The 15,516-nt window shown below is 40.8% G+C and overlaps 1 long non-coding RNA gene across 2 annotated transcripts in view; it reads left to right on the forward strand.

Annotated features, from left to right (window-relative positions):
• The window catches only part of LOC310767258, a 172,427-nt gene that overhangs the window by 124,348 nt on the left and 32,563 nt on the right, over positions 1 to 15,516 (forward strand). The window contains exon 5 of one of the 2 annotated variants that reach the window (XR_014550807.1): positions 2,530 to 2,661. The exons of the other annotated variant lie outside the window; for it this stretch is intronic. This is a non-coding gene — a long non-coding RNA (uncharacterized lncRNA). Of the gene's footprint in view, positions 1 to 2,529; positions 2,662 to 15,516 lie in introns of those variants that run through there. 2 annotated transcript variants of the gene reach the window in all.

Genomic DNA, 15,516 nt, shown 5'->3' on the forward strand with positions numbered 1-15,516 from the left:
TGCTAACCACCTCCCCATGACAGGAGACAGCAGTTACAGAATAGGGTGATGGCCTTTCCAAAAACACACACACACAAAAACGCAGAGTGCTCCTCAGAAGGGGTGGGGCTAATAGGAAGTTCAGGCCAACCAGAAGGCCCCAGAGAGCATCATCCTGCTACCAAGGTGACAACTTTCCATGACTGAATCTACTGATAACTGCTGTGAACTCTCCAAGGTGCTGACAATGCCTCCCACCCTGCTGTCTTTATTGGATTATCAGAGTTGCCTTATTATGACTCTGCTCTTCAAGACATAGCCTATGTTTCATCACTAACTGCCCTTAATATCAACCCAACCTCCCCGGGGCCCTAAGATAGAAGAAGGAAAGATGGGGGTACATTATAATGTGATTCAAACTGGAGGATCTGAGTTACAAAGTCTAAATAAATGCCATGTGCAAGAGCTGTGAGTTTTAGGAGGACTCTATAGTTTATCACTTTACATTTGCATCAGAATTTTGAGGACCATTTGGGCCTTGTGCATACAAATAACAGGCAGGTGCAACCTCCAGCTGTTGTTTGCGGTTATCATAATGAAAGAGGCTGGTAGAGCCCAGGGGGAGTGTAGAATGGGGGCAGAATGATCTTGGGGAAGGGCTCAGTAGATTGTGGGGCCCACCACTGTGCGAGAGAGAATCAGAAAGTAGTGCTAGAACATTTTACTCAGGAAGAGTCTATGCACCGGACCTCTAGGGAGTTGGTCAAAATCACCTGTGAAATAAGGGGGACTGTTGAAGAGCCAATGGGATACTGGATTTGAGGTAGGACACCATATATGGAATCCAAGTTTTAAGAACTGTATAAAAAGGAGAAGAATGTAAGCTTGGGGGCATGAGTTCTTCTGGATGTGGACCATCAACCCTGTGGGCTAAGTGTTGGAGATTATGGGATCTCAAGCTGAAAGGTCACCATTGCTACCTTTGAGCTCAAGTATGTAAGAAATGCCTCTTGTCTGACTTCATTCCTTATATGCATCACTACGAAAGCTTACGTACATGAGTACAGCAGGCTTCCCATTGTAGATTTTATCCCTCCAATTTGCAGGAGGCAATGGCAGGTAGAGCTAATGCCCTCATCCCTACTCTTGTATACTGATTTTACCTAGAAGATGAATGCCTGAAAAGGACTAAGGTGCCCTATAATCCCTTTCCATTTCTGGTCATCTTTAGAGGAAGAGTTGTGGTTATGGGTATTTCCGTGAGCAGAAGAGGTTGCACAGTGTGCTTAACAATAACTTAAACTCCATTTTGCTTAAAACCTTTCCTCCACTATTTTCATGTTGACCTGATTTAACATTGCACTGGAGTAAAATTAAGGGTGAAGGGGTAACATTAAAACCTTGATAAGAGTTAGAATTTACACTTCTGAAGACATACTTTGCCAATGAAAAGCATGCGATCTTATCGATCTAACCTTTAATCAACCCTGCCCCCTTTCTCTCCCTGTGTTCATTTTATTGAATTGTGTCTGAAACGACAGGTTCAGGATCTACATTATGTGGCACATAAAACATACTTCTTAGGACTACATAACAATAGTAGTCCACATAAACAGCCAGACTGTTAATTAAAACACACACACACACACACACACACACACACACACACACCAAGAACCCAATGCAGCCTGATATTTGGGGTTGCATAAGAGTTGTTTTACTTTTTAAAGAGTATTGGGGTGTGCATGTTACATCTACAGATTCCCTGCCATGCATATTTGCTTAAGTAATGCACAGTTTGTATAAAGTATCTATATTAATATAATGCACTCTCTCATACCACTAAGAACAAATCTGGATCAGATAATATCCCTCAAACAACAGCAAAACACCAAAGATTTTTAGTTTTGCTTCCCTTGCCAAGAATTTTTCTTTGTCTATCAAAGGTTCATCTCCCTCAACTCAGAACTCTCTCTCTCTCTCTCTCTCTCTCTCTCTCTCTCACTCACACACACACACACACACACACTTTTTCTATGTTGGAATTATAATACTAAAATTGAAATTGCTTCTCAACAACAGAAACCAAACAGTTCAATATGTACTGCTAACTGCTAGGGTGGGGGCCCTTTGTCAGTTGCATTCATTGAGGGGTGATCTATAGTTGGTCTGCATGCTGGCCGTGGTTTGGAGGAGCCAAAATATGAGTGGGGCCACCCCTTTCCTCTCTTTATGCTACTCCCTTCCATTTCCCTCTCTCTCCTCCTATTTCTATCACCCGTTCTCTTTCCTCTTGCTGAGGAAGCTATAGAGACTAGAACTGATTGCTTGCAGACAGCTTCCCCTCTCTCATCCTCATGTCCATTTCGACTCTGTCCCCCATTTCCCCCTTGCATCCACCTTCTGTGCTCTCCCAACCTACGTGAAATTAGGTTGAGGGCACAGGTGGCACATCCCTGTTCAAAAGCACAGAGCTCAAGTTTATTGAGGGCAGCTGCTCCTGTTATGTCACAATAGCTGAACTTCTTTTAGTATTATAATTCCCAACAGGCCAGTGAAGAAGTTCTTCCTGAAGATTCTCATGAACACTAAGAGCTTGAACATTCAACATTCAGTGAGTTGGTCATAACAAAGAAGATGCGAGCTTTCCAGCTTTCTCTTTCACTCTCTGTGACAGTCCTAATACTTCATCTGAACATTTGGAAAGTCAGTCATTTGTCCATCCTCTCCAATAGTGGTTCCCTAACATTCATTGACTGTCATCAAACCACTAAAAGGGGGATTACACTGCTGACCTTGACAGACAAATACAGAGAATTTTAAAGTTGGAATTGTATGCTAACACAATTCCTTAGAATCTATGGCTCAGACACTGCAAGGAATTCCTAGTCATCTTCCAAACACATACCACTGGAGATACATTTTGTTTGGGTCTTTGCTTCAAAGATGAATAAATCAGCAAATAAAGGGGAATCAATTATCCATGCAAAATCTTTTATGTACAGAACTCCCTTCGAAATCGGTAGCAAATCCCTGCCAAGGTGGAGGGCACAAATGACCCTAATTAGCCCAACACAGGTACATGATGGCTTCGTGACTTCTTAGTGACTTCCTGTGCTGATGTATTACCCTAATATCAGCACTTCTGCTAAAAGAGACTTGCATTCCCCCTGAGATGTAAGTAGGATATTTTCCAAGCAAGGAATGGAAAAACCCTTACCTTGTTAATAAATTATATACATTGATTAGTTATCTATCTATTTGGGTTCATTAGCCTGTTAAAATGCTATTTGGCAGAAAGACAAAAGTGTCCCTCTGTTTATTAAATAGAGTAGTGTGCTCAGCCCAGTGGAGTGATACTAATTTACATCCATCAGGAATTTGGATTAGGGTACTTTTCATTCTCTTTGCTTTCCAGTCTTCTGCTTTGGCCCTGACTTTCCAAAGCTCAAAGCTCAGCAAATGTAGAGCACAGCTAAGAGAAATGATAGAAGTATTTTATATGCTGGTAACCATCATAGTAAACTTTAGTATCTTCTAAAGGGTAGGGTTGGGGGGGCAGAAAAAGCTATGAGCTGAATTGTACAACTCACACAATTGGTAAAGAATAAACTCTTGTTGCTGTCATTCAAGGGTAGCAAAAAGGAGAAATAAATATTGCACGAGGTTCTGTAACTTCAAAACCAGGGATGATGTGACACAACCCAAAGCCAGAAGAACCCCCTGAAGGTGCACAGATTCCGCCAATAGCACGATCACACCAGGTAACAGGACTCCCTTAAAAGGATGCTTCCAGCTTAGTTACATCATGTGGCATAGAGCTGACATGTCACTGAGTTACAATGCAGTACAGAATCACTGGAATGGGTTGTGCAGATGCAGTGAGTTGTTCTGAATGACATATCTAGTTCTGTCATAAACAGAAAGTTCAAGCTGCTTTGTGGGTAAAACTGAGAGGCCATCTTTTTGTGGCTGAAATCCATTGATCAAATACTCCCAAATACAACCGCTGAAACTGTTACTGAGGAAGAAGCAGCTGATGGTTTGTACCTTGCCTAATATAAACATGACTGAAAGCGTTAACACATAAACAGAAATGCCATCTGATGTTGTCATCGCTGTATTTTTCTGAATTTCTCGAAATTAAGGAGTGTGGCTGTGGGAGTCAGCTCAGCAGTCAGTCATAGTTTAGGTTTTGGATTAGCAATGTTTCTGCCAGATGGGCTTGGATACATAAAAGGGTGTGGGAATGTGGCACTTTCAGGTGGTTTCTTCTATCGCGGTATAAATGGAAAACCATAGCTCCTGGGTGTCTAATTGTTGTGATTTGAGCCATTTAAATATATGAGGCTACATCCCCTGTTCACTCACCCATCTTTCCTGGAATATAGATCAGAGCCATATCCATAAGGCTCATTTTGGCTTCTCAATATGAAAGGGCAGCCAGTCAAGCCTCATCAATATAAATAATGGATGCTCGAAGAAAACTAGTTAGCCTTCTCAAATCAGAGGTAACACTGAAGAGGAGGAGGGAATGCTTTATGGTCTGATTGTGTCTGTGTCTTCGTAAAAGAAAAGTTATATTGCCCATCTCAGAAAATGTTCCTTTGACTTTGGGGTTCTTACCCCCACATTAGAAAGGGAGCTCCTTAGCAACAAGTCTTTTCAGCTGAGAAAATAAGGTTTTCCATCCTGCCTTCTGATCTAAACCCTACTATATTTGGAAACTACAGTATGTGAAAAGGACACGTTGAGGTGCTTCTTGTATAATAGTTACTTTCAGGAAATAACAAAAACAACAATGAGCTATATGCATATTGTGGCAAACCCCAAAGTTCTGGACAGCGACAATTATGGATATGAAGCAAGTGACAATTTTTGGTGCAAAGATTACAAGCTGTTGGGGATGACACTATTGGAAGAGTGGCAAATGGTCAGATGGAAAAATCTTACCATCAAGAATTTAAGACAGGAGGAAAAACCACAACTGGAAGTCTTGAATGTAGAGGTAGGTAGAGTTTTGAGCACCATCCAAGCATGTGTGGCAGACCACAACAGGTTTACGCTTGCATTTATACAGACATGCAGAGAATGAAATCCATCAACACTTTAAAGAAATTCAGCTGAAAGTACAGAATTAGAACTGACAAAAGATGCCCTGATAGAAAGATCAAGCAGGAGCTTAAAATAATCGATCCAAAGATCAAAGTTTTGCAGAGAGTGAGAGCCATCATAAATGAGAAGATAATAGAAACTTGTCATTTTATCTATCTGAGAAAGATTAATCGAAACTACAAGCACATGGCTCAGGAGGGCATGGCGATGGTAAGCCTGAATGTCAGGTGTATAGGTGGGCAAAGTGGAGAAGTGGAGATGGGCAACAAAGAGGAATGAAAATGTACCTATACGAATTGAAAATTCTAAAATCGAACACATGGAGATTATTACATAACAATACTCTAGATTTTTGATTGCCTGATATGTTCCCTACCTAGTCAATTACTAGTAATGGAAATGGGGTGATTGTTTCCACCTAAGAAGAGATAGTGTCTGTGGTTTTTTAGAGCTGAAATATGGGGTTCCTTTCACAGCAGTAAGAAAAAAAAAACAAGAACAGCAAACAGCATTGAATAGTGCCCACTTTCCGCAGTTCTTTGGTGATTGGTTTTCTTTGGGGATGTCCATCGGAAATGTGGTCCATGCAGTCCCTTTTGAGCTGCTCAGCTGACTGAAGGTGAAGAATTGGAAGGTGAGAATGGGGCTGGATTGTGGGGGGCAGGGGGAATTGCCTGGAGCCCACTGGGATGAGCTGCTTGGTATGCAGCCGATCTCCACCTCAGCTGGCTGATTCCTGTTTCATTTGGGGCTCAACTGACATTGTCCCCTGGCTCAGCTCAATATATGCTGGCCTAATTTGTCCATCCCAGGTCTGCCAGGCAACAGCTTGCTGAGCCAAAGCTGGTGGAGCTGAGACTGGTGTAAGCCCCACAAAGGAAACATAATGGGGGCAAGGCAGGAGTGGGATCAAAGATCAGAGACTTAGGTTGGCTCCTAAGCCCATTCACCTCCATCATGTGATCTGGAAACCCACCATAAAAGGGTATTTTAATGGCTTGTTTTCCCTTTTCCAGGCTTAGGCAGTGAAGCAGCCTCAGCGCTGAATGGGGGTTTGGATCTGATGTAACTTTACACCAGCTTAACTTACGCCAGCTTCTTGTGCATAGGATTGCTCCCATGGACTTTCCCTCCAGTTGCTGGTTCTTCTAATGCTGAGAACTTGGGTTTCTTTGTTTGTTGGTAGACATATATTATCCTAAAAGTGTAGCGGTATTAGCAGAGCCACAATCTTCCACTAAATTTATGCCAACACCTACAGTGTTCAAGAAGGTTTCTTCCATTTGCAAGCCACCACTGGTAAGAGGCATCAAGGCTAGAGCTTTCATATCAATGTGACTACACTAAGTACAGTGGAGTCTGGAATTGCACCAACATACCAGCTGGAAATCTGTTCCTCTAGCTTCTTCCATGCACCCCAATGTATAGCAGAAATTGCAATATACATCTATTATCAGGAACTAGGGTTTTAAGATGGCAATTTGGTATTTGGGCTTTAAAGGGCATCCTGTGATGACAGACCATATGGTCATCTTCTGCCCTTTAATGTTCCTATGCAATAATGTATTTACAAGGCAACAGAGAGGCTAGGAAGATAATGCCATCTGCTGCCACTGAGACAGGAAGCACAAAATAGATTAGAAAGCTAATAAATGAAAGACTCTCAAGAAACAACCAGGCACCAACAGATATGTTTAATTTTTTATTCTTTCCATTTGCATAGTATTGACCAAGGTATACAGGGAGGGAAATTTGCTTGCTAGTAAAACAAATGACCAAGCCCACAAATTTGATCTTTCTTTGATGGCAAAAAATAAATTAATGATACAAATTACTCGTTAATCTATTCAGTATTAAAGAATGGGTGGCTAGGGAGGTCTAGCAGTGGATCATTCATGTTTGAGTATTCATCATGTTATTGACTCAATTGTGATCTGTTCAACAGTCTCAGCGTAATTAAGTCTCCCGGCTTGCTTTTGTCAAAGCGACTGTATTTAAGTCACACTGAACTGCCATAAACACAGCTGGATTCCAGTAGACCAACCTCTCACAACCTAGTATCCTCCAGATGTTTTGGACTACAACTCCCATCAGCCCCAACCAATCAGGGATGATTATTTTATATGCATTTCATAGATTTATACTGCTCACTATCAGTTTATAAGGGCACAACCCTAACCCTTTGCATTGCCTTCCTATACTTAGGATCTCTCCCTTAGTTAATCTAGCACATCATTTTAGCCCAAGTTTGCTGAAATATAAACTTGTAAAAGATAAAAACCACCATGGATCTGGCATAAATTATGCTGGCTGGGCATATGTAAGATTGCTCCTTTAGCGGGTTACCAAAAGATCAAGAGAATCTAAATCAAACAGCTGTAAACAAATCTGATCTAAAATGTGCCAGAAAAAGACCGTAACAAAAATGGTCCAATAAACATCCCAAACTAGATATCCTTCCATTAAACCCTGTACCTGGGAATGATTCACGCACAGAGCCAGTGTGGGATAGATGTTAGAGTGCTGGACAAGGACCTGGGAGACCAGGGTTCAAATCCTCACTTGACCAAGAAGCTCACTGAGTGACCCTAGGCCAGTCACTGCCTCTCAACCTAACCTACCCCACAAAGTTGTTGTGGGAATTGAATGAGGAAAGGGAGAACCATATATGCCACTTTGAGCTGCTTCGAAAAAGATGTGAGATACAAGTGCATATGAGGGATTCGATACATACACACACACACACACACACACACACACTGCCCCTGAAATTCAGTGGAAGGGGTGATCTAAAAGTGATGGTCATAAATATTGGCGCTTCTGAGGTATAACCATTTGTGGATTTGAGAGAGGTTTTTGTTTGTTTTGAGAGATATTTGTGGCATGGAACACACATTCCCCTCTCTTTCTTGGTCCCTTGTTTAAGGGGCTTCCATACAGCAGCACTGTAACCCAGGTTATCCTGACCCAGACAACTTTCTAACTCAGCTGTTTGGCAGCATACTAATATTGTTTAATTTGGATTATTAATTATCTCTATCCTGAAATACTGAAGGAAGATTTGAGTGGGAAAAACCCAAAAGTAAAAAATCAGTGCTGATCAAGCACTACCCGGAGGAAAATCCCAGAACATCCCGAAATATTAAGAGTAGGATGATTTCCATAAGATTATTGCTAGTCCCCACAAAGTCTGCCTAAGCTAGAGGTTTTATAGGGTTTTTGGGAAATGCCAAGAAATTCCTAGAGCATTTCTAGGAATATCTGCTGCAGACCCAGATTCTAATATGGCTGAGATCATGCTGTCTTCTACATGATGCAAACAAAGCAAGGCCAGCTGTAGCATTTAGAAATGATGCTCTAAAATCCTGAAGGAAGTACTGCAGCTTCCTTCACATTGACCTAATATGAAAGAATCAAAGCATGGTTAGATTATCCCTCTCCATTGTTTCAGTAGTGATTCCTTTAATCTACAAAATGAAGCCATTTCACATGATTAAACCAAATAGAAATAGTTCCATTTAACTGATTCAACAGTTTCCAGCTGAACGTCCGCAGCCGAGGCTTTTTCCAAATATGGAGACAAGGGCTTGGGAAAGCTGCACCCAGGGAGAAGCTCCTGTTCCCTTGTGTCAGGCTACTATTAAAGGTATAGCCTCTGAGCCAGTAGACAAGGTGGCAACTATAATTCCGATTCATGGATTTCACTGTGCATTTTCAACAGCTGCAGCGTGGGTGCTTGACAGGGGAATTACAAAGCAGGGAACAGGTACAAAATCTATGCTTCATGTAGCCTGAGAAATGACCGAGGCATTGCCCAAATCCCCTTGTTCTTTCATTACAGCGAAGTAGATCAGGGAACAGCCTCCTTCTCTGGTGCCACTGAGTCAATCTGTTACAAAAATGCAGAGCCAAGAGTTGACACCCTTGTCATAAACAAATATCCAACCTAGTTTCCAATTTTGAAGGCAATGCCATCAATACAGAAAACATACTGACACAACTGTGGATATATATTTTTTTTGTCCTTCTTTTTATGTTGTATCTGCCTCCTTCCCTCAGGAAAATTCATCAGCAAGGTGGTTGCGGAAAATTCATTGGCACCCGCCTCAGAAGCAACGTGTTTCCCAGCCCTGTCCGGTGGTCTAAATAAAGCACTCAAGGAGTTAATGGAGTCTGCTGCTGAGTGTTTGCTTTCTTCTGTTTGAAATCAAACATCTGATCTTTATCTGAGGTGACAGGTTTAATGCCTTTCTTCTCTGACAAATTTTGAGCTGAAGAGGAATGCAAACACATATATCGGTGTGGTTTTATAAGTGCTCATTGGAGCAAGCCAATACTGGCAGATTTGCTCTCTAATAAACAGCCGAGCCATGAGCTGGTGCCACATGGTTAAAAAATAAAATAAAAATATATCTTTTACATCATTTACATGGCTTTGGTGGGATTTATCAGAGGTCAGGTAATTCAACATGGATTTGGGCTAGCAGAGAGGCGGGTTGCTAGTTTCTTCATATTTGAGATGGTTAAACCTAACCTTTATATGCAAAGGAATATCGCACTCATGAAAGGTTAACATTTTCAGTGCCAAGAGACTAAAAGACAATTGAGAATAGATGTTGCAATTCGTATTACAAAGAGGCATGAAGGCAAATGGGCAACTATATTCAAATGTGAAATCTAGGATCAAAGGCACACATGAGGTGGGAATTGCAAACCGTTTGGAGGATGTGATTGAAAGCCAACAAGTGAGCACAATCATATGACATGATTCTAAATACACATAATAGCTAAGTATAGCACACCAGTCCTTGGGCAAAAAGGAGTACGTAGGGGTGTGTGCACCAGGCCTATCCCAACATCTCTGTGTACTCTGGCCACCATTTCCTCCTCTCCCAACCTTTCACATGATGACCACAAAGGTCTGCAAGAATATTCTTACCATATTCAGCTGAATATGGTTACAACCCTTCCTTCTTTCAAAGAGCACTGATTGTGTGAAGGGTCAAGAGAGGAGGGAAGACCAGGAATATTTCGCTAAAGAAGGGTACGATGCAGGTTCCCTCAGCTTCTAAGATGACAGAGTTGATAGACTGGTCAATGGCTGTCATACTTTAAAAAAATCTTGTTGAGAGAGGCCTCTCTTATTAACCTCTTCCCTACATCACAATGTTAGTCAAGACCTTCCTTTATAGGGCAGCTTTTAGAACCCGACAGATGTACTGGAACAGCCATTCCATACATCATGCTGTCTTTTTTATTTGGCATTGTTTATTCTTATTTTATAACTCTGTTCTATTAATTTTGATATGTGTTTTATGGGGTTTTTTAAACCATTGGGCACTTCAGGGGCCATTTGAAGCTGATAACAATAATACTAATCATAAATGGTTCAACATATTCAAGTACCAGATTTCAAGAAAGCAGGATTCAGACTGAAGGATTTTCACAGAAAAGTGACAAAGTTGGACAAGTTGAAGACATCTAGATGTGTAGAGTCTGAGAAGGACAGATTAAGAGACACATGCTGTCTTCAACCATTTAAATATGCTAAGAACTGGTTTGTAGAATCAAATTTATCACTTGAATTCTCTACAACTATTTATTATACACTTGCTTCTTGTTCACACATGCTTGCCATCGCTTAATTTCTGTATGCTAGAATCCTGTTAGGCCAAGCCAGATGCACAGTAAATATGCACTTGTCACTTGGGCTGTAACCCAGTTGATTTTGCCATAATCCAAATGATAAACATGAAAATATGAACAAACTCTTGAGAGCTATCTGCAGAATGAGTAAGCCAACTCTATTGCAAAACATTGTGTTGGGGACAATATGAAAATGTTCTGTGATGGGCCTATTCACACATGCGTTGCTGAGAATCTCAGTTCAACTGGAACATCACTGCATGGGACCCAAATCTATGTGTACACTTAGCACTGCACTGACCAATGAGTGCAGCACTCTTGCAAAGGAAGCAGGGGGAACTGATGAAATTCAAGCTAGGTTTTAAGGGAAGAATGAGTAGTTAATGCCGAACATCCTCCCCATAGTAGTTACTGTACAGGGGAATTTCCCTATCATAATTAATATTCTGTAAGTGCGGGCCTAATTGGCCCCTGGAACTTCAGCCATATTTAATACACGCCAATGCCCTTATTTTGTATTAATTAATTCTGTATAGTAATCCGGATCTACAAATGTTGCTGGAGAGGACAAAAGTCTGCAATGCCCACCCGCTCTTCTCCCCGCATCCCTAGCATACTTCCCACAGCTGTGGCAGTGGTGGCAGCAGCAGTGAGCAGCATGAGGAGAAAGAATGATTTCTTCCCTCCCACTGCTGCCATTGCTGCTGCCATTGCTGCTGCCAAGGAAAGCCTGAGTCACAGCTCACAACCATAGGTAAGTCTCTTTCCTATAACTGGTACTCCTCTCAGTCCCAAATTTGTTCAGTCCCTGAAAAGTCAGCAAACCTTTTCAGCAGGGGGCCGGTCCACTGTCCCTCAGACCTTGTGGGAGCCTGTATTTTTTTTTGGGGGGGGTAATGAACAAATTCCTATGCCCCACAAATAACCCAGAGATGAATAACCCTCTTAAATAAAAGGACACATTCTACTCATGTAAAAACATGCTGATTCCCGGACCATCTGAGGACCAGATTTAGAAGGCGATTGGGTTGGATTCGGCCCCCAGGCCTTATTTTGCCTACTCATGCCCTTAGGCATTGCATTTGTTCGACTGTTCCACCTTTCTCTTCTTAAACCTAATCCAGCACCATGGATTATTGTGGGACCTGGTCTTCTTCCAATTTCTAAGCTTCCCTTCCCTTGACTCTTTTTCCTATCTCCCTGGCAATCAGTTGTATTTGTTGTTTTCCTCTTTTGCATTAGTCAAGAACAGGGGCCAGCAAATTTTTTCAGCAGAGGGCCGGTCCACTGTCCCTCAGACCTTGTGGGGGGCCAGACTATATTTTGAAAAAATAATAATGAACAAATTCCTATGCCCCACAAATAACCCAGAGATGCATTTTAAATAAAAGGGTACATTCTACTCATGTAAAAAACCAGGCAGGCCCCACAAATAACCCAGAGATGCATTTTAAATAAAAGGGCACATTCTACTCATGTAAAAACATGCTGATTCTCTGGACCATCCGCAGGCAATTGGACCAGATCCGGCCCCCAGAACTTAGTTTGCCTACCCATGTAAAGAGCTTGCAGGAAGCCAGTTTTAACCCAAAATGAAGCTCTTTTTCTACTTTTGAACAATAAAAGAATGGTTTCTAAGAACCGAGAGGAACTTGGCTTAAGTAAATGAAGCCTGGATCCTGGTTGGATGTTTTGAGCAGTCAACAGAGATATATAGGCTTCTTGTCGGATAAGAGAATACTGACAGCTTCCAAAATAAAGTCAGAGTGATTTGCTTTCATTTTGAAAACTAAAAAAAAAACAAAAAACACTTTACTTTTACAGGTAAAATAGTAAGGCAGAGCATCCTGTCAATACTTTCCCTAATCCTTTCACCATGAGCCCTTCACAAGAAAGCTGAGTCTGCAATCCTGTATCCATTTACCTGGTGTGGCCAGATGGGTACAGGATGGGCAGTACACCTAACTTAAGGCAGGAATGGCTACAAAGTGGCACCTCCTTATCAATGTCCCAGAAGCTGCTGAATCTCCATTGTGTTAATGTTTAGTAAAGTTCTGGCCCTAATTTAACTTAATGGTCAGTGTTCCCCTCATCACTTTATTCTGAGTGTGGATACGACGCTGCATTTCACAGATTAGGTTAGGCACTTTGGTAGTGATTAGTCAGGAGGATGGGCCTCAGTTCTATACTGTTCACACACTTCCATTGTAATTCTATACATACGCACACAAAAATGGTGTACTGGGTATAACTGCAACCTTTAAGAAGAAGCAGACATAGTAATCTCCTTTCCTGCCCTCTCCTGGTGAAGCACATACAGTGAAACAATACAGGGCTCTTCCAGATTTCTTATTGACTAGGCTTCCTTCAATATTGTATTAAAATCTGTATTTCCTTTTAGAGACCGAAGCATCCCAGGAAAGAGAAGACAGGTTGTACTCCTGGAATATTAATGTGATCAAACAGGACAGGAATTAAGATACTCTTTGTTAACAGGAGAATATCTCCTCTTCCTTCATAACCCACCCACCCCCCAAACTTTTAATTGATTTTCCAGTGGGATACAATAGCAATGAGAATTTGGATGAAAACAAAGAAACCATATCCAAGTTTGAGAGGAAAATATATTAAGTAATGAAGTTGATTGGATAAATTTGAACAGAGAGGTACCATCAACTTATAAACCTATCAGTGCAAAAGGATTGATGTATGCAACAACAGCAGCAAGAATACTTATTGCAAAGTATTGGAAGACACAAGATATACCCACCCTGGAAGAGTGGCAGATGAAGGTGATGGACTATATGGAATTGGTGGAAATGACTGGCAGAATCCGAGACCAGCGAGAAGAGTTGGTGGAAGAAGATTGGAAGAAATTTAAAGACTATCTGCAGAAACATTGTAAAATTAATGAATGTTAAAATGATGCTGGATTGAAAATAAGTGGCATTAGCAACAAAGTTAATAAGAATATGCAAAAATGGGTTGATATTGGATGAAAATATATAGTTATAATATGTTAAGATATAGAGTTAAGATAAATGAAAGGGGGTAAGGATTTGCTGATTTGATTATGTAAATGGGAATACAAAAAGGGGAGGTGTGAGGAGGTCAAGGAAACAAGCAAATGAGCTTACAGATATCAAAAAATGGATTTGTTTTTAAATTCTTTCTTACCTATTTGCTTTTTGCATTTTGTATTTTTCTTTTTCTTTTTTCGTTTTCCTTTTTTATGTATTTTTGGTATGTTTTTTCTTATTCTTTTCTTTTTATATGCTTTTTTATTATTTTGTAAACCTCTGTTTTTTGTAAAATCTCAATAAATATTTATTTAAAAAAAGAAAAGAAAAAAAGAGAAAAAAGATGAAGCTAAAGGGAAGGCTTCCCTGTCCCTCCATTACTTCCTATGTGTTCAGACATGACATCCAAAGCAAATGTACCATCTGTGTACTTAAGTACACAAATACAGTGCGGTAATTCACAAGTAATGTTCAATTATTGTGTACCTGAGTACACAATAGCTGAGGTGTTCAAATGAACAAGTGTACAGTCTTTTGCAGAAACACTTGTAGGTGTGTAGAGAAATACCTTGCCCCTGTGTTCAGTTAATGTATGAACGACCCTTTCAAGTCCCCTCAACATACAGTACAAGAGTTAAAGGGCACTGAAGCAGTAAAGTATGTTTGAAGTAACTGTTTGTGTGAACATGACCTAAGTTTGCCAGATCACACCTCTTAGCTTTAATCTAATTTAGAAAACTAATTCTGGTCAGATCACTTCCAACTGTATTGGACACCCCTTCACATCCTCCTCCAGTTACTAAACACATGTTAGTATTTATATATTAGCTGCATCAGGGCAAGTGTCTATGATGACATGAGCCAGGAGAATACAGATTATTGGTGTGTGTGTGTGTGTGTGTGTGTGTGTGTGTGACATTCTCACACAAAAAAAGAAAGATCAGGCTTGCTCAATGGCATCCAAAAACTTTTCCATCTGCTGAGGTACATGATAATTGACATGTCTCCGGCAGGACTGCCGGACCACATGGATTCCAAACAATTACATTTCTCAGCTGTTAGATTTTCAAACGTGATCTATAGAGCGATGCTGACAGTAGATTTTCTGCCAGCAATAAAGGTGGCCTGATTCAGAGAATAATTATTGTATGCAAATGAATGTGATTTTCCTCTGCCCTTTTATGGATGGCTCCACTCTGCCATTCATCAGGGCCACAAATTTCGGTTGGTAGGATTTAAAGAGACAGGCGCCTCTAGAGCTTTGTCTGGACTTACTAAATCCCTGCTTAAGTATCTTCATAAATAGGTGGGCATATGCTATATGTGGATGCCTGATTTCTACCTCTTTTATCTATATATTACTGCTTAGGAAATGGTCGAGGAAACGAACATCAGAGTTCCTGTCCTTAAAGTTCATGAATCTAATAGCAGTATCATTATTATTTTTTCAAAGCATATCTAGTATATAATCCTGAAATGGTAATATATACATAGTCAGTTGCTATGTATATACCTATCTGCTTTCCAGCCTTATAGGATTTCTCTGGCACAATGCTCTTCTGATCTCAAATCATCCTGTAATAGGTGTGATGTCATCAATTCTTGGACGAAAGACGAGGAAAAAATGTGGGATGCTCATGGTTCACCTTCCTTTTGATGCCATTGTTATATCCCTGTAAAAACTGAGTTTGTGAGCCGAACGAGAAATGTGAGTTGTAGGTGAAAACGAAAGATAATCGTAACGAAGTCACTCTCT

Source organism: Podarcis filfolensis, assembly GCF_964270895.1.
Source record: "Podarcis filfolensis genome assembly, chromosome: 7".
Taxonomy (NCBI): domain Eukaryota; kingdom Metazoa; phylum Chordata; class Lepidosauria; order Squamata; family Lacertidae; genus Podarcis; species Podarcis filfolensis.